The sequence below is a fragment of the Petaurus breviceps genome, unplaced genomic scaffold (genome assembly GCF_028583685.1).
Source record: "Petaurus breviceps papuanus isolate PSGF00001 unplaced genomic scaffold, PetGlider_PUasm1.0 90823, whole genome shotgun sequence".
Taxonomy (NCBI): domain Eukaryota; kingdom Metazoa; phylum Chordata; class Mammalia; order Diprotodontia; family Petauridae; genus Petaurus; species Petaurus breviceps.
The window spans coordinates 8,326,332-8,347,075 of NW_027187352.1; the positions used below are offsets into that span (position 1 = coordinate 8,326,332).

At 43.6% G+C, this 20,744-nt stretch overlaps 1 protein-coding gene across 2 annotated transcripts in view; it reads right to left on the reverse strand.

Annotated features, from left to right (window-relative positions):
• PAK1 (p21 (RAC1) activated kinase 1) overlaps window positions 1-20,744 on the reverse strand; it is a 205,465-nt gene that overhangs the window by 157,765 nt on the left and 26,956 nt on the right. The window contains exon 2 of one of the 2 annotated variants that reach the window (XM_069070915.1): window positions 7,505-7,702. The exons of the other annotated variant lie outside the window; for it this stretch is intronic. The gene's annotated coding sequence lies outside the window, so the exon portion shown is untranslated. The remainder of the gene's footprint in view (window positions 1-7,504; window positions 7,703-20,744) is intronic. 2 annotated transcript variants of the gene reach the window in all.

The following is a 20,744-nucleotide window of genomic DNA, read 5'->3' on the forward strand; positions in this document are numbered from 1 at the left end:
CTGGATTTGAAATCAGGTCTCTCCACCTCCAGCAAAGAAGCCAGATCTCACAAATCCCAGTCTGGATCTTACACTACCCCAAATACCTCTTTTAAAGGCCCAGGCCAAGCTAGATCAACTTGACATCTGAGGGGAAGGTAGACTGAGGTAGAGACCAAATCAGCAGGTTATTATAACAGATTGGGTTGTTCCCATTCAGGCTTGAAGTGGACCAAAATGGAGACACTATGTCCAGGCATAGTGTGTCCTACTGTGGCTGGTTATACCAATACGAGCTTGGCAGGCTCTGCCACAAGTTAGGAACAGATAGTTCATGTGAACATCTGGAAATAGACCAGGAAGGAAGTGATGAGAACCTGGACAAGGTTGGTGGTGGCAGTGTCAAAAGAGAAAAGAGTGTGATATGAAAGATGTCACAAAGGTAAAATGTTTAAGACTTTACTGCTGGTATGGATAAGAGTGTAATATGAAAGATGTCACAAAGGTAAAATGTTTAAGACTTTACTGCTGATATGGATATTGGCAGGGGAGAGGGAGAAGGAGAGAGGGAAAAGGGAAGGGAGGGAGAGACACAGAGAGAGAGACAGACAGACAGACAGAGAGGAGGTGAAGATGACTCCTAAATGTTGAACCTGGGTGACTGAGAGAATGGCCGTGGTCTTGATGGTAATAGGGAAGTTAGGAAGAGGGAAGGGTTTATGGGGTGGGGGGTAGGGCAAATAACAAGTTCAGTTTTTGACATACTGAGTTTAAGATGTTATAAGACATCCATTTTGAGATGTCTAAAAGACAATTAGAGGTAAGAGGCAAGAGACTTAGAGAGGGTAAGACTAGAGAAGTAGATGTGAGAATCACCCATGGAGAGCAGGGGTGGGGAACCTGTGGCCTTGAGGCCACATGTGACCCTCTAGGTCCTCAAGGGCAGCTCTTTGACAGAATCCAAACTTCACAATAGGGCTACACTTGAGGACCTAGAGGGCCACATGTGGCCTCAAGGCCACAGGTTCCCCACCTCTGGCAAGGAGATAATTGAAAACATGGGAGCTGATATGATCAAGTGAAATGGCATAAAGGGAGAAGAGAAGGGGTCCAGGACAGAGCCTGGGAGGACCCATCCCACCCTCCACTGGGCTCACAGGCAGGACAAGGAAGAAGACTCAGCAAGAGGAGAAAGAGAAGGAGCAGTCGAGAGACAGGAGAAAATCTAGGAGAGAAAGATGCCTCTAAAACCTCTCTAACTTTGAGGACAAGAGGGATGAGGACTGAGAAAAGCTTATTAGACTCGGCAATAGAGAGATCATTCCTAACCTGTCCAGCACTGGCCTGGAGATCTGAAAGCCTATGTTCTTATCCCAGTCTTAGCACTAATTAACAGGGTGACCTGATTGGTTAGTGATTAGAGACTGGCAGTTCCCTAAGAGCAAAGATCAATGTTTATCCTTAGGGCAAGGTAGGTGCTCAGCAAACGTCTGCTCACTGACTGTTGACAGGGCCTGGTAGAGTGGGAAGAAAGTGGAACCTGGAGTCAGGAAAACCTGAATCACAGCCCATTTCCATTCTGCTTCTCCAAGTATCAAGCTCTCTACGGCCCCTTCTAGCTCAGACTTCCTATGTTTCACAGCATCTATTTTCTAAATATATTCTAGCTTCAGTATTATGTTCTGAGATTTTTCTAGTTCTCATATTTTGTGTTCTAAGGGCCCCCCAGCTCTGACTTTCTGTGTTCTAAGGATGGGTTCTAAGGGCCCTTCTAGCTCTGACATTCTGTGTTCTAAAGGCCCTTCCAGTTCTGACATTCTGTGTTCTAAGGTCCCTCCCAGCTCTGACATTCTGTGTTCTAAGGACCCTTCTAGCTCTGACAGTCTGTGTTCTAAAGGCCCTTCCAGTTCTGACATTCTGGGTTCCAAGGTCCATACAGGGGAGCTAAGTAGTACAGTGGATAGACTGCTGGGTCTGGAGTAAGGAAGACCGGAGTTCAAATCCAGCTTCAGACACCTACAAGCTGTGTGACCCTGGGCAAGTCATTTAACCAAACTGTCTGCTTCAGTTCTTCATCTGTAAAATGTGTGGCAAAAGGAAGTGGCAAACCACTCCATATCTTTGCCAACAAAATCCCAAATGGGATCACAAAGAGTTGGACATGACTGAAAACGACTGAAAAACCAAAAAGTCAGTTCTAGCATTCTATATTTTAAGATTCCTACCAAGGCTGACATCCTATGAATCTAAGGAAGTGTGCTGCCTGTCATCTTCACAAATAAATAAAAATCAGGCTGCCATCTGCGTAGGCCACACTCTCTCATCTGAGCCCCAAGAGGTCTACTCAGAAGTCACCCAATGGAAGGGGAGCAGCTCACTTCCCCAATGGATTCTACAGATGTGCCTGAAATCATCATTCTACATAAAGCACAATTCCCCTCCACTGTCTGTCCTCATACACCTCTTCTGAGTTAGAAAGTGCAGAGGCAGAAGCTAGCTCTCAAGAAACCCGAGCTGGAAAGCCAGGTGGACTCAGCCAATTCCAGCTAATTCCAAAATCAAGACAGAAGGTCACTGGTGACAGTGATAAGGGAGACACTCTACATTTATAGGCTTCAAGAGTGCTGGGTTATTTAGTTGTTTCCTTCCTCTGCAACTTCTAGGAAAGACCAAAACTCTCCTAGAAAAATCAAGACTCTTTATGGAGACATAATGAAATGCACCTTAGAGGGCATCCAGTGTGGCTCTCTTGTTTCCTAGATAAAACACAGAAAGGGAAAGTGATGTGAGATCATACAGCAGGCCTGAGGCAGAACCAAGACCAAAACTCAAGATCCCTTGACTTGTAGTACACAGTTCTTCCCATCACACCTTAAAATATGTCAGTAAATAATTTGAGGAGACAAATTTTTAAAACTTTTTTTAAATTTCTAAAAAATATTTTTAATTGGGGTGGCTAGGTGGCACAGTGAATAGAGTACCAGCCTTGGAGTCAGGAGGACCTGAGTTCAAATCTGACCTCAGACACTTAACACTTACTAGCCATGTGACCTTGGGCAAATCACTTAATCCCAATTGCCCTGCCCTCCCCCTTCCAAAAAGAAAAAAAATTTTAATTGCCATAAATTTTTAAATTTTGAAAAAATGACCAAAATATCATCATATATTTGTAAAGTATGTTATAGTTATGAAATATTTTTATATCCATGAGATATTAATTAAATATGCATTTATTAGAGATCTTCTATATAGGTGGTGCTGTGGATAGAACACTGGAGTTAGGAAGACCTGAGTTCAAATCCTACCTCAGACACTTACAAGATGTTTGAACCTAGGCAAGTCACTTAACTGCTGTCTGCCTCAGTTTCCTCATCAGTAAAATGAGGATAAAAATAGCACCTGTCTCAGTCCTCCATAGACTATAAACCCTTCCCCCTCACCCCAATCTGAAAGTGCTTCCACTGATCAAAGACCAGCTGCTCACTAGACTCCATCCCTAATCCAGTAATTCTGCAGGGTGTTCCCAGGGGAATGAATGCAGGTCTGCTCTGCTGAAGGTCCACTGTCACTTTGCCCCAGGACCCAGAGCCAGAGAGGCTGGGAAATGAAAGAGCTGTTATTTCACCTACCTCAGCAGAAAGGATGCATTAAATTTAATTCCACAAACATTTGTTAAGCACCTACTAGATGCAAGGCTCTCTGTCCAGCTTCTAAAGTGCCAACTCTACTTACAATTAGGGAAGTCCTCTAACCTCCATGCATCTGTTTCCTCATCTGAAAAAGGCAGCAATAGGTGACCTTTGAGGTCCCTTCAAGTTCTATATGTATGGTCAGTACTATGATCACACAGCTGATAAATATTTATTAAGCACCTACTAAGTGCCAGGCATTGTGATGAGCACTGAGGATAAAGGTAAAAAGTCCCTGTTCTCAACTAGAATTATGACAAAGTGTAGTATACAGAGCAGCTAGGTGGCGCCATAGTGCACAGAGTGCTGGCCTGGAGTTAGGAAGACTCACCTTGCTGAGTTCAAATCTACCCTCAGATACTTACTAGCTGTGTGACCCTGGACAAGTCACTTAACCCTGTTTGCCTCAGTTTCCTCATCTGTAAAATGAGCTGGAGAAGGAAATGACAAACCATTCTAATATCTCTACCAGGAAAACCCCAAACGGGGTCACAGAGAATCAGACATAACTGAAAAACAACAACATAGTACAAAGAACTGTACCCAACATCCAGAAAGAATCAGCAACACCCCCCAGAATGGGACAAGAGTCAACCAGGTTTTCTGCCTATACAAAGATAATAACAAAAGCTCGTGGTAACTACAGGGCTTTAAGGTTTATAACAATGCTGACAAAGCACTTTGCTGGCAACAAATCTCTGAGGAGAGAAGTGTCCTCTCTCCCTAAATCCCTTATATTTCACTACTAAATATATTTTGTGTTTGTTTATTCTGCGTATACTTATAGAAGCACACATTGTCTCTCCAATACGACGTCAGGGCCTTGAAACGAGGAGTTATTTCATTCTTTCTTGGTATCTCAAGCACTGATGAGACATTGGGACTTGCACATAGTAGGCACTTAATAAAGGCTTATGGATTAATTCTAATTTTACACATGAGAAAACTGAGACTCGGCAAACCAAAGTGTAGAAGAAGGAACATTCGATTTGTGTGCAGAGGCCCCAGGATCAAATCCCAACTGTATGTGACCCTGGCAGATCACTGAACATATCTAGACCTCATCTGTAAAAGAGGGGGCTTGGACTAGAGGCTCTCTAGAGCTCTAAATCCACGATTCTAGGTCACACAACTCATATATGCCAGAGCCAGGAATGGACCCCAAATCTCTGCTGGCTCCAATTCCACACGCCAGGGAACCCCACTCCCTCTCCTGGTCCCTTTCTCGGGGAGGATCCCAAAGGCGACAGATGTCACCAAAATCAGAAGGGGGAGATCTGCATCTAAATGCCCCACGGGAGCCTCAATAGGGAGGCCAGAACTGCTCAGCTGCTTTGCCTAGCCTCCTTCCCCCACTTCCTGGGGCAGGGGGGAGGCTGACTCTGTCTCCTTCATTCAAAAACCTGTGCAGCAGAACAGCAGAGGGTGCCAGTGCAGAATTAGGATGCTGCCCTGAATAGCCTCTCCTCCCTCTAGCGCCCACCACAAAATGTGTTTTTCAGTTAAACCGACTAAAAGAGAAAAGGTAGGGGCATTTTAGGGCTGGGATTTTGGCTCGGTCTCTTACTTGTCACCAACATAATTACAGACTACACGGAAAGAGTCAGTAAACATCTATTAAGCACCTACTTTGTGCCAGGCACTGTGCAAAATGCTGGGGATATGGAAAGAAGCAAAGGACATCCCTGTGCCCTCAAGGAGCTCACAGGCTAAGGGGGGAAACAATGTGCAATGTGTGAATAGCTTTGTACATATCAGACACACATCTGGAGTGGACAGAAGGTGCCAGCCTTCGAGGAAGAGCGGGGAAGACTGAGAAAGGCCTCCTCCCTGCAGAGGGTGGCATCGGAGCCAAATCTGGAAAGAAGCAAGAATCCTAAAGAGGAAGAGGCGAAGAGGCATAGCTTCCCAGGCATGGCGCACAGCACACACGGATACAGGTGCCACGATGGAGGAAAAGCAAAGGGCAGGGTGGCCGGGCCTGCAGAGTAATGGAGAGAGTTTACAGACTTCCAGGAGCCTCGTCAAAGGTGACTCTCCCTCCACATCCAAAGACCCCAACCTCTACCCCCTTATTAAGTCTCCTGAGTTGCTGTGATTTTTTAAAAAATGGTGTCCATCTCTCCCATAATGCACTTGTTGGCTTGGTTAGTCCTTAGTCTGATCCTGAGCCTGGATTCAAAGCCTTTCCAGGTCAGTAGGTCCCATCAGATCATCACTGGCAGAGCTCTCAGGAGCCCAGGGTCTCCTCCACACCACCAAGGGCTTTCGGAGGAATAATACTTCACAAAAGGAAAGATATCAAACAAGTAGCAGAAAGAGCAGCTCTCACTTCAAGGTTTAGAAACACTTTCCACACAACAATAGAGGAGCCCAGGGGTTATTATCTCTTTTTCTTACAGAAGAGGAAACTAAAGCCCAGAGACAAAAAGTGCCTCCACCAAGGATAAAAAACTAGTGAGTGGCCTGCGCTGAGAGCCAGACACAGGTTTTCTGACTCCTTGTCTGATATTCTAGATAGTTTGGTTATAAATGAAGCCAGAAGAACTAAGTTTGAATCCTGCTGGACACTTCCTAGCTGAATGACCCTGGGCAAGTCACTTAACCTCCATCTGCCTTGGTTTCCTCAGCTGTAAAATGAAGATAATAATAATACCTATCATCCAGAGTCATGAGCATCATATGGGATAATATTGGAGATAACCAACAGCAAAGTGTTGTTTCTTCCATCCTAATAGTGGTTCTGATTAAGCTAGAACCTATGTTTCCAGACTCTCAGGCCTTAACTCTTCAGGGATCCTCCAGGGGAACTTTGGTCCCAATTAACCATGCAGATTCATCCTCAGTTTCCAATCACAACATTGATCGCCACTAAGGTCAAACAGCACCCTAAGGGATGCATGTTTATTGCTCTGGTTTTTCTAATGAATAAATTGAGCTTTGTTTGCTGGTATGGGATATATTTCCAGGTGTGTTTCTTTAATGTACTTTAAAAAAAATTTTTTTTAATGAGAATGGGAGGAGGGGTGGGGTGGGGGAACGTGCTCCAGATGTGGAAGCCCTTTGAGGTAATATCACTCACTGTATCATTAGTTTTACTTAATTGTTTTACTTGGTTACAAGAGACATCTCCCAGAGTGAAGGATAATCTGCAAATGTTTGTAATGGGAAAAGAAGACACAGAAATATCACTTTCATTTTCAAGAAAGGAGAAAGGATTAAGGGTTCATCTTTCTGAATTCTTGCCAGTGATGTAAGCTAAGGCAAGTGAATCACTTCCCCTGGAGTCTCAGTTCCATCTATAAAGCGGGGGTTCCCAAATCAAATTTCTTTTTTTTTTAAAGCAATCAGGGTTAAGTCACTTGCTCAAGGTTACATGGCCAGTTATTTCTGGGTATGGTGCTAAGTATCTGAGCCCAAATTTGATCCCCAGGTCATCCCAACACTGGAGCCTTACATCCCAACACTTACTCGCTGAGCCACCTGGCTGCCCCTGACCTTTTTTTTTTTTTTTTTGCTTTTTGGAGGGGGAAAAGTAGGGCAATTGGGGTTAAGTGACTTGCCCAAGGTCACACAGCTAGTTTTATGTTAAGTGTCTGAGGCCAGATTTGAACTCAGGTCCTCCTGACTCTAGGGCTGGTGCTCTATTCACTGTGCCATCTAGCCGCACCCCCAAATCAAATTTCATTGTTTCACCATAGTAAAGAAAACGCTTCAGCCCAGAAAAGGGAGGTGTTTTTATCAGCATAGTTAGCAAAATGCTGTGCCTCTGGTGTTGTCCAAAGAGCTCTGGACTTGGGGCCTCCTTGATATAGGATCCAAGGCATGTCACTTACCCTTGACTTGATTCAATCATAGCAAGAGAATTTATACAATAGCAACAGCAGTTGTGAAGATAAACATCTGAGGGGCAGCTGAGTATCCTAGGGGAGAGAGTGCTGGGCTCCGAGGCAGGAAGTCTTGCTTCAGACACTTGCTAGTTGTGTGATCCTGGGCAAGTCCCATATCGCAGCTGCCTGCCTCAGTTTCTCCATCTGTAAAATGAGAATAACAATAGCCCCTTCCTCCCAGGGTTATTTCAAGGATCAAGTGAGATGATTTTTGTAAAGCACTTTGCAGACCAAATGCTAGCTGGTTATTAGTTTATTTGGACTGGAAGGTAAGATATAAAAAGGGCAATGAGTAGAATGAAATGAAGCTGGACAGGTTAAACCCTTAATCCTTTCTCCTTTCTTGAAAGTGATATTTCTGTGTCTTCTTTTTACATTACAAACATTTGCAGATTATCCTCCACCCTGGGAGATGTCTCTTGTAACCAAGTAAAACTAAAATACCTGAAAGAGTCCATGGAGTGGTAGGGAGAGGAAGAATGGCTGAGGGTAGAAAAGGAAAAGCTACATGAGTGGGTCTGCCCAAGGGGCAGGGCATCTCCTTTCTCTGGTCCTTCGCTTGTCAAGGGGGGGAGGGGCAGAGAGTAGGAGAAAGGAAAGTGAGATTAAATACCATTCGTGTCCCTTCCAGCTCTAACATTCAGCAGCAACAAGAATGTCATTCTTTAAGGTTGACAAAGAACTTTACAATTATAATCTCATTTTATCCTCACAAAAACCTGAGGGGGAAAGGAGGTGCTATTATCATCCCCATTTTGCAGATGAGGAAATTGAGACAGACAGAGGCTTCGCAGCTTGCCCAGGGTCACAAGATTTCTGAGACATCATTTGAATTCAGCTTTTCCTGCCTGACTGCTAGGCTTTCTCAAACGCTTTCCACTGCGCCACCTAGTGGCCTGTTTTGCCATTCTTTGTATTCCCAGCGCATTGTAGGTGGTTCATTAAATGTTGAACTCAGATATTTCTGACTCCAGCTCTCTCTCCACTATGCCTAAAGTTTGATCAGTATGAAAATTAAATGGTTTATAATTATTATTGAAATTTTGGGTCTTCGTAGCTAATACAATTCAGAACCTATTTCCTAGCCCTCTGTTCTAACAACAACAAAAAGTCATGGGCCGTGAAATTTTGGAGAGAAGGTAATGGGAGTGGAATGCCCAGCCCAACTTGCTGTGGGGTCTTCAATATATTCCTTAACCTCCTGGTACTCAGGTGTCCCCCTCAGGAGGTATAATTCCCATCTTAGTGGCTCTTCTCTACCTCACAAAAATAGCACAAAAATAAATTGGATAAGCTCCTCAGATAATCCACAGCTCAAGAAAAGGGGCAGTTTCTTTTATCATTTTATCCTTCACTCATTTCCAGTGATCCACAGGGCCCAGGGTCCAGGGTAGAAGTCATTCAAGTAATGTTTATTGAAGAAAGGGGGAGAAGGCATGGACAAGGGGAAGGAGAGTGACAAGAAAAAGGGACAGAGAAGGAGAAGAGTGGAAACAAGAAAGCTGAAGAGGAAGAAGAGGAGAGACGGGAAAGGAAGAAGGAGGAAATAATGGAGAGAAAGGGAGAAACAAGGAAATAAGGAAGAAAGAGGGAGAGGTAGGCAAGAGAAAAGTCATGATAGATGAAAGGAAGAAAAGGAGAGGGAGAGAGGAAAAAATAGAAGAAAAAAGAGGAAGAGGAGAAGAGAGGGAAAGATGGGAAAGAGAAAAGTTAAGGGAGATAACAGAGAGGAGAGAGAAAAGAACAAAGGGGAGTGAAGGGAAAAGAAAGAGAAAAGGACAGAAACAGGGAAAAGAAGAGAAAGGCAGATATTTGGCTTCCAATACCACCTCTTATTGCAAATGACTCTAGCCCTGATAACTCTTTCTAAGATCTAGACCCTCACTTCCAAATGCCTAAAGACCACTACCACATAAATACCTCAGTATAACCCCAGAAGAACACAAGATTTAGAGCTAAAAGAGATCATCTAGTTTCCTAATTTCCCAGAGGAGGAAAATGAAACGAAGAGAAATGAAGGGACTCTCCCAAGGTCACACAGATAGTAAAGACAAGAGCCAGAATTCAAACTTAGGTCCTCAGACCCTTGAATTCAAAGCTATTTCCACTCTTAGCAAGTTGCCTCTCAAATTCCACACACCCTTAACCTAACTTATCTTTCCCACTAAACCTGCTCCTCTGTCTGGTTTCATTTTTTCTGACACCACTATTCATCTGATCTCCCATGACTAAAACCTTTTGCTTGCATTTTCTATTCCCTCTCCCTTACTTCTTTGTGAACCTATCAGTCCCATCTTGACCACATCTCCTAGACCCATCCCCTTCTCTCTCCTCAATCTGCCCCCTGCCCTAGTTTCAAAGTCCTTATTACACCTTCCCCCACCCCATCCCTTTGGATAAATTAATAGAGCTTCCTTATGGGTAGTCCCACCACTTCCAACCCTTCCTGGGGAAAAACACAAGATCATTTGCTTAAGATAAGGAATCCCTGAGCCCCTGAGTCTAGGAGACCCACTCAAGCCACCCCATCTTCCTGACAGCATCGATCCTTCAGCCTGCCTCCTTAAAAGGCATTTTACAAATATTCCATTGATCCAGGGCTCACATGGGACCAGACAGATACATCATTATCATCTCCATTTTGCAGATAAGGAAGCAGTGAGAGGAAGCAATGGGGGCCAAGGTCAGGACTGGAGCCACAAGAATCACTTGACTGGGCACCTCAGGCAGGCAGAGTACTGTGGGCTTTCCAGTTCCCTACACAAGACACAGCCTCCCACCAAGAGACCTGGCCTCAAAGCACAAGCCCTCAAGGATAGGTAGGGATTCCCTGCTCATTTAAGTGATTTAAAAGGGCACATTAGTAGTACATAAAGGACTATGGGGGATGTTAAGGATTAGTTCTTGGCCTGGAATGGTTTAACAGGATTTCTTAAGCTGGGGTCTATGAACTTGTTTTTAAAAAATATTTTTGATAATGGTAATTTCAACTTAATTTGTTTCCTTTGTAATCCTATGTATTTTATGCATTAAAAAAAAAAAAAAACATTATTCTGAGAAGGGGTCTGTAGGCTTCACCAGACTTCCCAAAGGCCATTACGCTAAAATATTAAGAACCCTTGGTTTAAGAAGATTTCTGCTCAGAGGAAGAGGATAAAAACCCTTCAAAGAAAAAGGCAGGGGCAGGAGAAAAAAAGAAGAGATCTTGAGGAGCAAGAGAGAGTCTGAAGAAGGAAACATGGAAGACAAAAATCGAGGATAGAAAAAAAGGAAGGATAAAAACAGAAAGGGTTGAAATACAAATGGCCCCTTTGCTATAGCACGTTAAAGTTCACTAAGCACTTTCCTCACAACAACCCTGTAAAGTAGGAAATGCAACCATTATTGTTCCCATTTTATGGATGGAGAAAGTGAGGCTAAAGGAAGTTAAAGAAATATGTCCAGGGTCACACAGCTCCTGTGTTTGAACACAGGTTTCCTGACTCCAAGACCACAGTCACCTTCCTAGATAGGCCTTTAAAGAGAAAGAAAAGGAGAGGACAAGAGATCAGAGAAGAGTGTGTGTACCTAGTGGAGAGATAAGAGTGATTCTGATAAGGGACAGTGCCCCGGGCATTGCTCACTCCCACCGGGTAAATGAGTAGGGAGTCTCAGAATGAGATGAAAGAGGATTGCAGTTAGGAACTTGTCTAATACCAATTCAGCCTCTTTCTGAGCATGCACAGGGCTCATCAGTAGCCTAATGTAATGGTTAAATGTTCCTGTCCCAGCCTGCCATGGGGTAGAATTCTGACTTTGGAGGATACAGGATTCCACCTCAGAGGGCATTATCAGCAAGGAAAAGCAAGATACACAGAAGACTGAGGATGGAAAGTAAAGCATGCCTCCCACTTTTCATTACAGGTGGTGGACTACAGGTGCAGAATGAGGTATACATGTTCAGACATGGCCAATGTGAGGATTTTTTTTTTGTTTCACTATACTTATTTGTTACCCAGAAAGTTCCTACTGGGTGAGGAAGGGAGTTACTGGGATGAAGCAGTGATTTTTTTAAGAGTATTAATAAAATGAGTATCAGAGACAATTAGGTGGTACAATAGATAGAGTAACAGACCTGGAGTCAGGAAGACTCATCATTCTGCATTTAAATCTGGTCTCAAACACTTACTAGCTGTATGTCCATAGGCAAGTCATTTAACCTCTGTCTGTCTCAATTTCCTCATCTGTAAAATGGGCATCATAATAACACCTACGTCTGAAAGTTGTTGTAAGGATCACGTGGGATAATATTTGTAAAACTAAATGCTAGTTATGATGATTATTATTGTCGTTACTTTGTCTCTCTTAGTTTCATCCACAAAATGAGGGAGCTGGACTCCAAGGTCCCCTTCCAAATTCCAAATCTATGTTCCCAGAAGGCTGTAAACTCCTAGAGGGTTGGGTCAGTGTTGTTTTCTTCTTTGTATATATTCATTGCCAAGTGCAAGTAAATAATTGTCCCTTTAAAAGTTTTTGTTGAATTAAACTGAATCTCAGAATAGTATCAGCACAACGCAATCCAGAGTTGCTGCCCAAAAAAGAATGGGCACCAATTCATTCTCTCTTCCTTCTCTGTCTCTCTGTCTCTGTCTGTGTCTCTCTGTCTCTCTCTCTCTCTCTCTCTGTGTCTCTCTGTCTGTCTCTCTCTCTCTCTCTCTCTCTGTGTCTCTCTGTCTCTCTCTCTGTGTCTCTCTGTCTCTCTCTCTCTCTCTCTCTTTCTGTCTCTGTCTCTGTCTCCTAGATCTAAGATTACAGAATCATAACTTTAGAGCTGGAAGCCTTCTTGGAGGTCATCTAATCTGGCCTCCTCATTTAACAGATAAGCAACCTGAAGCCCAGAGCATCTGGGTGACTGCTTAGGGTTACACAGATACAAAGTGGAAGAACTTTGAACCCAGGTCCTCCCACCCCAAACCTGGAGCTCTCTTCACCATATCACACTACTTCTCATCAAAGACTTCCCATGTTCTCAGAATTATACTATTAAAAAGGGCTCTTATGGGGCAGCAAGGAGACACAATAGATAGAACACAGCCTCTGGAGGCAGGAAGACCTGAGTTCAAACTTGGCTTCAGACTCTAGCCAGGTGACCTTGGGCAAGTCACTTAACCCCATTGCCTACCCCGCTTCCCTCAAAAAAGGTGGAGGGGAATCTTAGGAAGCTTCTGAGACCAAATTAGGCCTTTGTATTTGTGGCTAGGTCAGTACTGGGCAAGCACTGAGAAATGCTAGCTGCTAGATTGATCAGCCCTAAATAAGTCTCGGCTTTGCCTCTAGGAAAGGGGAACTCATGAAAGTTCAGTGGGTAACTGAGATAGGGAGGGATATATTTAGAAATGAATGTGATATAAAAACAAGTAACATCAAATTTTTTAAATCTTTTTTTAAAAGGAAAAAAAAGGAAGTTAAGGAATCCATTACCTCCTAAGGCAAGCTCTTCTCCTTTTGGATAGCTCCGATTGTTAGGAGGTTTTCCCTTTTCCATGTAGCCTAAATATGCCTCCTTGTTTCCACTCTGTGCTCCTTGTTCTGCCCTCTGGGGCTGAGCAATGTAAACCTAATTCCTTTTCCACATGACAGCCCTTCAGATAAGAGTAGACAGCTATCATTTCCCTTCTAAATCTTCTTTTCTCCTCCAGGCTAAACACCCTTGATTCTTTTGGTCCCTTATTGAAGGTTCTCAAATCTCCTCTCACCATGTTCCCCTCTTCAACTAATCACTCACATCCATAAATGCAGCAGTCAGGGCTGAACACAACCCTCCAGACGTGGTCTGGCTGTGACAGAGGACAAAGGGATGCTCCCTTCTTCCTCCTGGACCGATCATGCAGCCCAAGTAAGGTCACGTCAGATTTCTCAGCTGCCATAACACCCTGGTGACTCGTCACAATGTAGCTGACAGACAACAAAAATCTCCTTTTCAGACAAACAACTCTAACCATGCTTCCTTCATCCGGTACTTCTATGAAATTGATTTTTTGAACCTAAGTCTAAGATTTTACATTTTTCCCTATTTGATTTCATTTAATTAGCCTCAGGCCAGCTTTCTAATATGCTGAGATCTCCCTAACTATCCAGGGGTGGGGGATCTGTGACTTTGAGGCCACATATGGGCCCTTTGACTGAATCCAAACTTTATATGCAACCTCAAAGTCACATATGACCTTCTAGGTCCTCAAGTGCAGCCCTTTGACTGAATCCAAAGGGCTATACTTGGGGACCTAGAGGACCACATGTGGCCTCAAAGCAGAAGGTTTCCCACCCCTGGTAATCATAGCACTTCTTAAACTGTGGGCTGAGACTCCATACGGGGTTGTAAAATATTTGCCAATAGTAAAAGATTTCTGAATGCGCAATGACCAAAAATTAATTCAAAATTAAACTTGTAATGAACCCTAGGTGTTTCTGGCAGTGCTTGTCCATGTCACATCGTGTTACATCACACAACTACACTGCAGTTTTGGTTCTGAACACAAGGCACATACACTTTGTATGAATTGAGCATGCCCTCAGGTCACACAATGCCAACCAAGGGAAAAGGTGTCTCAGATGGAAATAGTTTAAGCCCCAGCTAAGGTATCTATTCTTCCTGATACATTTTCAAATCCAAGTCTATTAGTTTCACTAAATTCAAAAACATTTATTAAATGTCTACTATGTTATGTTCTGGGGAAACAGACTAAAATGCAATGCACGCTTATCATTAAGCAGATCCCATTTGAGCAAGAGCTATAACACAGTGTGAATGATAATAGCTTAAAGGGAAAAAGGAAGGAAATAAGCATTTATTAAGCGCCTACATCATGCCAGGCATTGTACGAAGCACTTTTACAAATATTATCTCCTCTGGTCCTCAAAAAAACCATGGAAGGTAGGTGCTATTATTGTCCCCATTTTACAGCTGAAGAAATCAAGGCAGACAGAAGTTAAGTGACTTTTCCAGTTAAGTGTCTGGGGTAGAATTCAAACTCAGGTCTTCTGACTCCAGGCCAGTAAGTCATCCACTGCTTCACCTATACAAATAAAGTATAAGGAAAATTGAGGAGGAAGATAGCCCTAACAGGGGAGCGAGAAGCGGGTCAGGTCAGGGAATTCTTCATGGAGGAGATGGCTCCTGAATTCAGCCTTGAAGGAAGACAAGGCTTCTAAGGAAGAAAAATGAGGAGGGAGTGTGTGTTCCAGTCACAGGAAATGGTTTGTGTGAATTCACAGAGATGGGAGATGGGGCATCGAGTTTCAGAAATAGCTAGCTGTCCAGTTGGACTGGAATAGAGTTCATGAAGGGAATAGTATGAAATAAGGCTGAAAAAGCAGCTGGTAGAGAGCCCTAAACACCAGGGCTAGAAGTTGGCATTTTATCTTAGGGGAAATAAGAGGCCCACTCAAGGTTTTGGGCTGAGGAGCAGGCTGGGCGTGTGCATTAGGAATGTTCTTTTGGAGGCTTTTCTGTGGATGCACTGGAAAGGGAAGACAGGAGGCAGGAAGGCCCACAAGGAGGCTACTGCAATGGTCCTGGTGAAAAGTGATGAGGATGGGAATTAAGGTGATGGTCATGTGAGCAGAGGGTAGAAGCAGAAGAGATAAGCAGGCCATCTATGCCTTTACCCAAGCCATTAATAAGAACTTTAAACTCGACTTCCAGCAAGAAGTCTAGTGAGAAGTAGTGACTAAGCCCCGTTCCCCTCCATCGCCTAAAACAGCAAAAAATGGGCTAAATAAATATTGTCACAAAATGGGGAGACACATGGAATATTTCCCGAGCAGAGGCCAAATGGAAGAATTCCCTCTAACGAGGCTTTCCAGAAGCTCCTGTTTGCAGACGACTGTATAAGTCTGTGAAGTCCTTGCCCGACCCAGTAGGATTCAAGACTACTCCAAAGAAACTGGCCTAGAAATCCACAAAAGAAAAAACAAGTGGCTGTAGAATACCTATCCCCGATGGACTTTCCTAACCCATTGACAAAGGATTCTTTCATAGGCACTCTGGCAAAGTCAATCCAGGTTGAGAAACAGAGAGAAGGGGAAGAAAAAAAAAAAGCAAAACAAGGATTTGGGTGAGTCCTGCAAAAAGGGTAATTATGAGATCTAATGGGAAAAGCAGCTAGGTATAACTGGATAGAATACCTGGGGCTGGAGTAGGGAGGACCTGAGTTAAAATATGGCCTCAGACACGTACTAGCTGTGTGACCCTGGGCAAGTCACTTAACCCTGTATGCCTCCGTTTCCTCATCTGTAAAATGAGCTGGAGAAGGAAACAGCAAACCACTCCAGTTTCTTTGCCAAGAAAACCCCAAATGGGGTCACAGAGAGTCCAACATGACTGAAAACAGCTCAACAACAACAACGGGGAGGCACAGTGGACAGAGGCCTGACCTGGAAGTCACAGGAAACCTCAGGTCTAGCCCCAGATCTGCCGCAATTTGACCTCCAGGCAAGTCAGTTCCCCATACTGGGCCTCAGTCCCCTCCTTTGAAATATGGGGATAAGCATCTCTGCCCTGCCTCTCTTCACAAGGGTGCTCTAAGAACGGAATGAAACTGAATTCTGCCATTTGAGAGCCAGCTGGGTAACAGACAGAAAGATTCTGAGACATATGAAGTCCTAAGGCCTCTGCCAGCATAATCGTCACCAGCACCTGCCACTCAGGTTTAAATAGAACCTTTACAGTTTGCAAAGTGATTTCCTCACTTCTCTCACATGGTTGTTTTAGGCATCAAATGAGATCATGAGAGCACAGATTTAGAACCAGAAGAGCCATTAGAGGTCATTTAGTAGAACATTCTTTTTACAGATGAGGAAACTGAGGCACAGACCAGTTAAGGGACATACTAGAGGTCACACTAATTAATAAATGAAAGTGCAAGAGCTCCAACCCAGGTCTTCCATCTCAAAACCCAGCCTTATTTCCACTGTCCCACACTTCCTTCAATAACACTGTGAAACTGCTTTGTAAACAATTAAGCACCATCTAAACTGTAACATGGGCAGCAAGGTGGCACAGTGGATAGCACAGAGCTTGGAAGCAGGAAGACTCATCTTCTTAAGTTCAAATCTGGCCTCAGAAACTTCCTAGCTGAGTGACCTTGGGTAAGTCACTTAACCCTGTTTGCCTCAGTTTCCTCATCTGTAACATGAGCGAGAGAAGGAAATGGCAAACTACTCCAGCATCTTTGCCAAGAAAACCCCAAATGGGGTCATGGAGAGTCAGACACAGATACAATAGAAACAACCAGAGGAAAAATAAAACATAAAATACAATACAGATGGCAAGAAGCTGAAGACAAGTAGAAGGGGAAGACAGTGACTGGGGCCAGGCACAGAGGTGGAGATGTTTCTCACCTCTCTGACCCATCCAAAATGATCTCACCAGTACTGAGTTACCCGGCCTGCTCATGTAGATGGGATGAGACTGAAACTGATGGCCCTGTGTTCCCAGCACTGGGTTCCTATGCTGTAGAAAAATAGGTCACAGACGCCTGATAAAAATAAACCAGGCTTGGGGGCGACTGACTGACTGTTTCTGGAAGCAGCAAGAATGTTTCAGGTCTAAACGGAGCTCCCCCACCTTGCTGGTGGTGAGAAAGACACCGGTAGCTCTTAGTGATGGGTTTAGAACAGAACATGCCCAAAGATAGGTGTTGGTCCATCTGCCAAACAGCTGAAAACAAGCCAGTTAAAAGAACCAAGATTACGTGATTCCTCTCTGGCTCCAATGGAGTCATTAACCCCACCAACTATTCAGGACCATCTTTAAGTCTAGAAATACGGTGACCTTGGGCAAGAGATTGTTACTAGAGAAAGAGCGCTGGGTCAGAGAACGTGGGTTCAAATCCTGGCTTTGCCACTTTAATATCTGCATGATCTGGGCAAAATCACAACCTCCCTATGTCTTGGTTTTCTCTCATCCATAAAATGTGGGGGTTGGACTAGTCAACACTCAAGCTTTGGGCCTCAACCCAAAAATTTGGCAACAGTAAAAGGTTTCTGAACATGCAACAACCAAAAATTCATCAAAAATCAAGCACCTAATGAATCTGAGGTGTTTCTGGCAGCAATTGCCCATGCTGCATTGTGCAGCTTCACTTCAGCCTTGGTTTTGACCACAAAGCATTCAGGCTTTGCACTGCGCAGGCCCATGCCGTGCAACGCCAACGAATACTGCTGAAATGGGAAAAGAGCTCACGAGTGGTACAAGCTTAGGAAGCCCACTAGACAACCTCCAGCAGTAGATCACAGACAACTCTAGTCCTCAGTTTTCTCGTTCATAAAGTAAAAGAGTTTGACCGAATGCTCTAAATTTGTGATATGATGATAATCTTGTTGTTCAGTTATTTCAGTCATGGCCAACCCTTCGTGACCCCATTTGGGTTTTCTTGGCAGAGATACTAGAGTGGTTTGCCATTTCCTTCACTAGCACATTTTACAGATGAGGAAACTGAGGCAAACAGGGTTAAGTGACTTGCCCAGGGTCATCCAGCTAGTAAATGTCTGAGGCCAGATTTGAACTCAGGAAGATGAGTCTTCCTGATTCCAGGCCGATTACTCTATCCACTTCACCACCTAGCTGCCACATTATGATGATAATAGTAATAATAGCTAGCATTTACATAGTGCTTTAAAGTTTGCAAAGCACTTTACAAATATGATCACATTATTTCCTTGTAACAACCCTGAAAGGTGTTATTATCCCTATTTTACAATTGAGGAAACTGAGGCAGATGACGGTTAAGTAACTTACTCAGGGTCACACATCCAGGAAGTGCCTGAGGCCAGAGCTGAACTCAAATCTTCCTGAATCCAGGCCCAGTGTTCTGCCCACAGCTACTCTTGGGAGTGGATGGTGACAAAATAGAAAGCTTCAATTTTTGTGTATCAGACTTTTTTCACATTCTAGTGAGGTCTCTAGAACTCTTCTCTAAATATTGTTTTTAAATAATTGAAGGAAATGGTAAATTTCAGTTTAAAGCTACTGAAAATAAAGATGTGATTTTTTTTCCCATCTAAGTTCCCAGCCCTTGGGGATCCAAGGACCCCAGGTGAAGAAACCCTAGCACAGAGTGTGAGACGTGGGTTGAGAGGAGCTGGAAGTCTCCACCGTGTCCCTAGTGCCTGTGTTTGTTGCACTAGAGATCTTTGGGTGGGATCTGGGGCTCTCTCTCTCTTGTTGAGCTCACTCCCAGTGGAAGAACTCCTGCACTCTCTGTTATCTGTCATATATTCTCCTATGTATACTTTTGCTATAGACTTGGATAAATGGGTTTCTTTGCTATTTGCTCCATGTGCTCATAGAGCAGCTGAGTGGCACAGTGGATATGATGCTGGGACTGGAGTCAGGAAGTCAGGAAGACCTGAGTTCAAATCCAGACAAAGACACTTACTAGTTATGTGACCCTGGGCATTCACTTAGTCTTCAGTTTCCTCATCTGTAAAAGGAATTGGAGAAGGAAGTGACAAACCACTCCAGTATCTTTGCCAAGAAATCCCCAGGTATAGAAATCTATCTTGCCCTATAAGAAAAAAAGGGGGAAAGAGGCAAGGGAGGAGATGAGGGGAGAATAGAAGGGAGGGCAGACTTCGGGGAGGGGTAATCAGTATGCATGCTATCTTGGGGTGGGGTTAGGGTAGAGATGGGAAGAAAATCTGGAACTCAAAATCTTGTGGAAATGATGAAAATTAAAAATAAATAAATAAATTCTGGGGCGAGGGGGGGGGAAGAAAACCCCAAAATGGGATCAGGAAGAGTCAGACATGACTGAAATGATTTGACAACAGCAATTGTGTGCAGAACAAGGCAAATGACAAATATAAAGTCTAATACTTAGATTTTTTTTTTTAAATCAAATGTCCAAGTATGATTTGGTGGAGACATGAGATTTGGCTGTCCTTCCTTCTCAAAGAGGACCAAAATGACATCACTGCGTTGGGGGCATGGTACAACGTACCCAACTGTGACTGATCAGACCAAAGGAGCTTGGAAGACTCTGATACCGGCTGGGCACAAATAGTGCTAGTGAGCAGATAAGATTGCATATGAAAGAAACCCAAGGCTTCTGGGAGACTGCAGCTGCACATGCAAAAATGATTCAATGGCTGGATGTAACAATCAAGTTGAAATGTATAAACATTTATGAAATATCTATCACACAAAAGCTTATGCTAAGGATTGCAGAGTCCTGAGCCACAGATCCTGCCCTCAAGGAGTTTACAGTCTGCTGGGAAGATGGGAATAGGACATATATCAAAAGGAATGCAACTCTAAGTAAGTAAGCTGTATTAAGAGAGCCAGAACATCCAAAAAGAGGGAGCTGCTAGTTCTGCCGGTCTCAGCCAAGGTCAAATGTCATCCAGGGATCTGTCAATTCTGGGGCCACATTTAGGAAAGATACTGACAAACTAAAAGCCACATCTAAGAGTAATAAGGAGGACCTGAAACTGTGTCTTACTGGGAGCCACTAAAGGAACTGGGGATGTATGGGCTGAAGAAGACTCAACTGCTGTCCACGCCATATCTTGAATGCTCATTAGTTGTTTACATACTTTCTCCCCAATTAGAATGCAAATTTATGATGGCTGGGATCTGATTTTGCCTTTCTTGGTATCTCCAGGGCTTAAGCACCCAGTAAGTACTTAGAGGTCAATTATAACAGGTTAAATGACCAGACTGACGTGATAAATACCCCCAAGTACTTATATAGTAGTCATGTAGAAGAGGAAAAAAATTTTTTTTTCCTGCTTGGTCCCAGAGAACAGAACTAGCATCAATGGGAATGAGGTAATGGAAAGCAGAGTTTCAGTTCAAGATGACAGAAAAACTTCCTATCAGAGCTGCATGACAATGAGATGGCCTACTTTGGAAGAAAGAATTCCCTATCACTGAAGGTATTCAAGCAACAGCTGGAGAATCATCCTTCAGGGACAGGTGGAACTAGCTGACTTCTGGGGTCTCTTCCAGCTTTGAAACCCTATGCTTCTACCTCATAAAAGGCAGCCCTAATGTAGGGGTACATAACCATTTCTGTGCCATAGACAGTCATGGGCAGTCTGGAGAAGTCCATGGGGTCCCTTTTCAGAATCATGTTTTTAAATAATTGAAGAGAATACTAAATTTCAATTAGAGGTGATTGAAAATAAAAATATAAAGTGACCC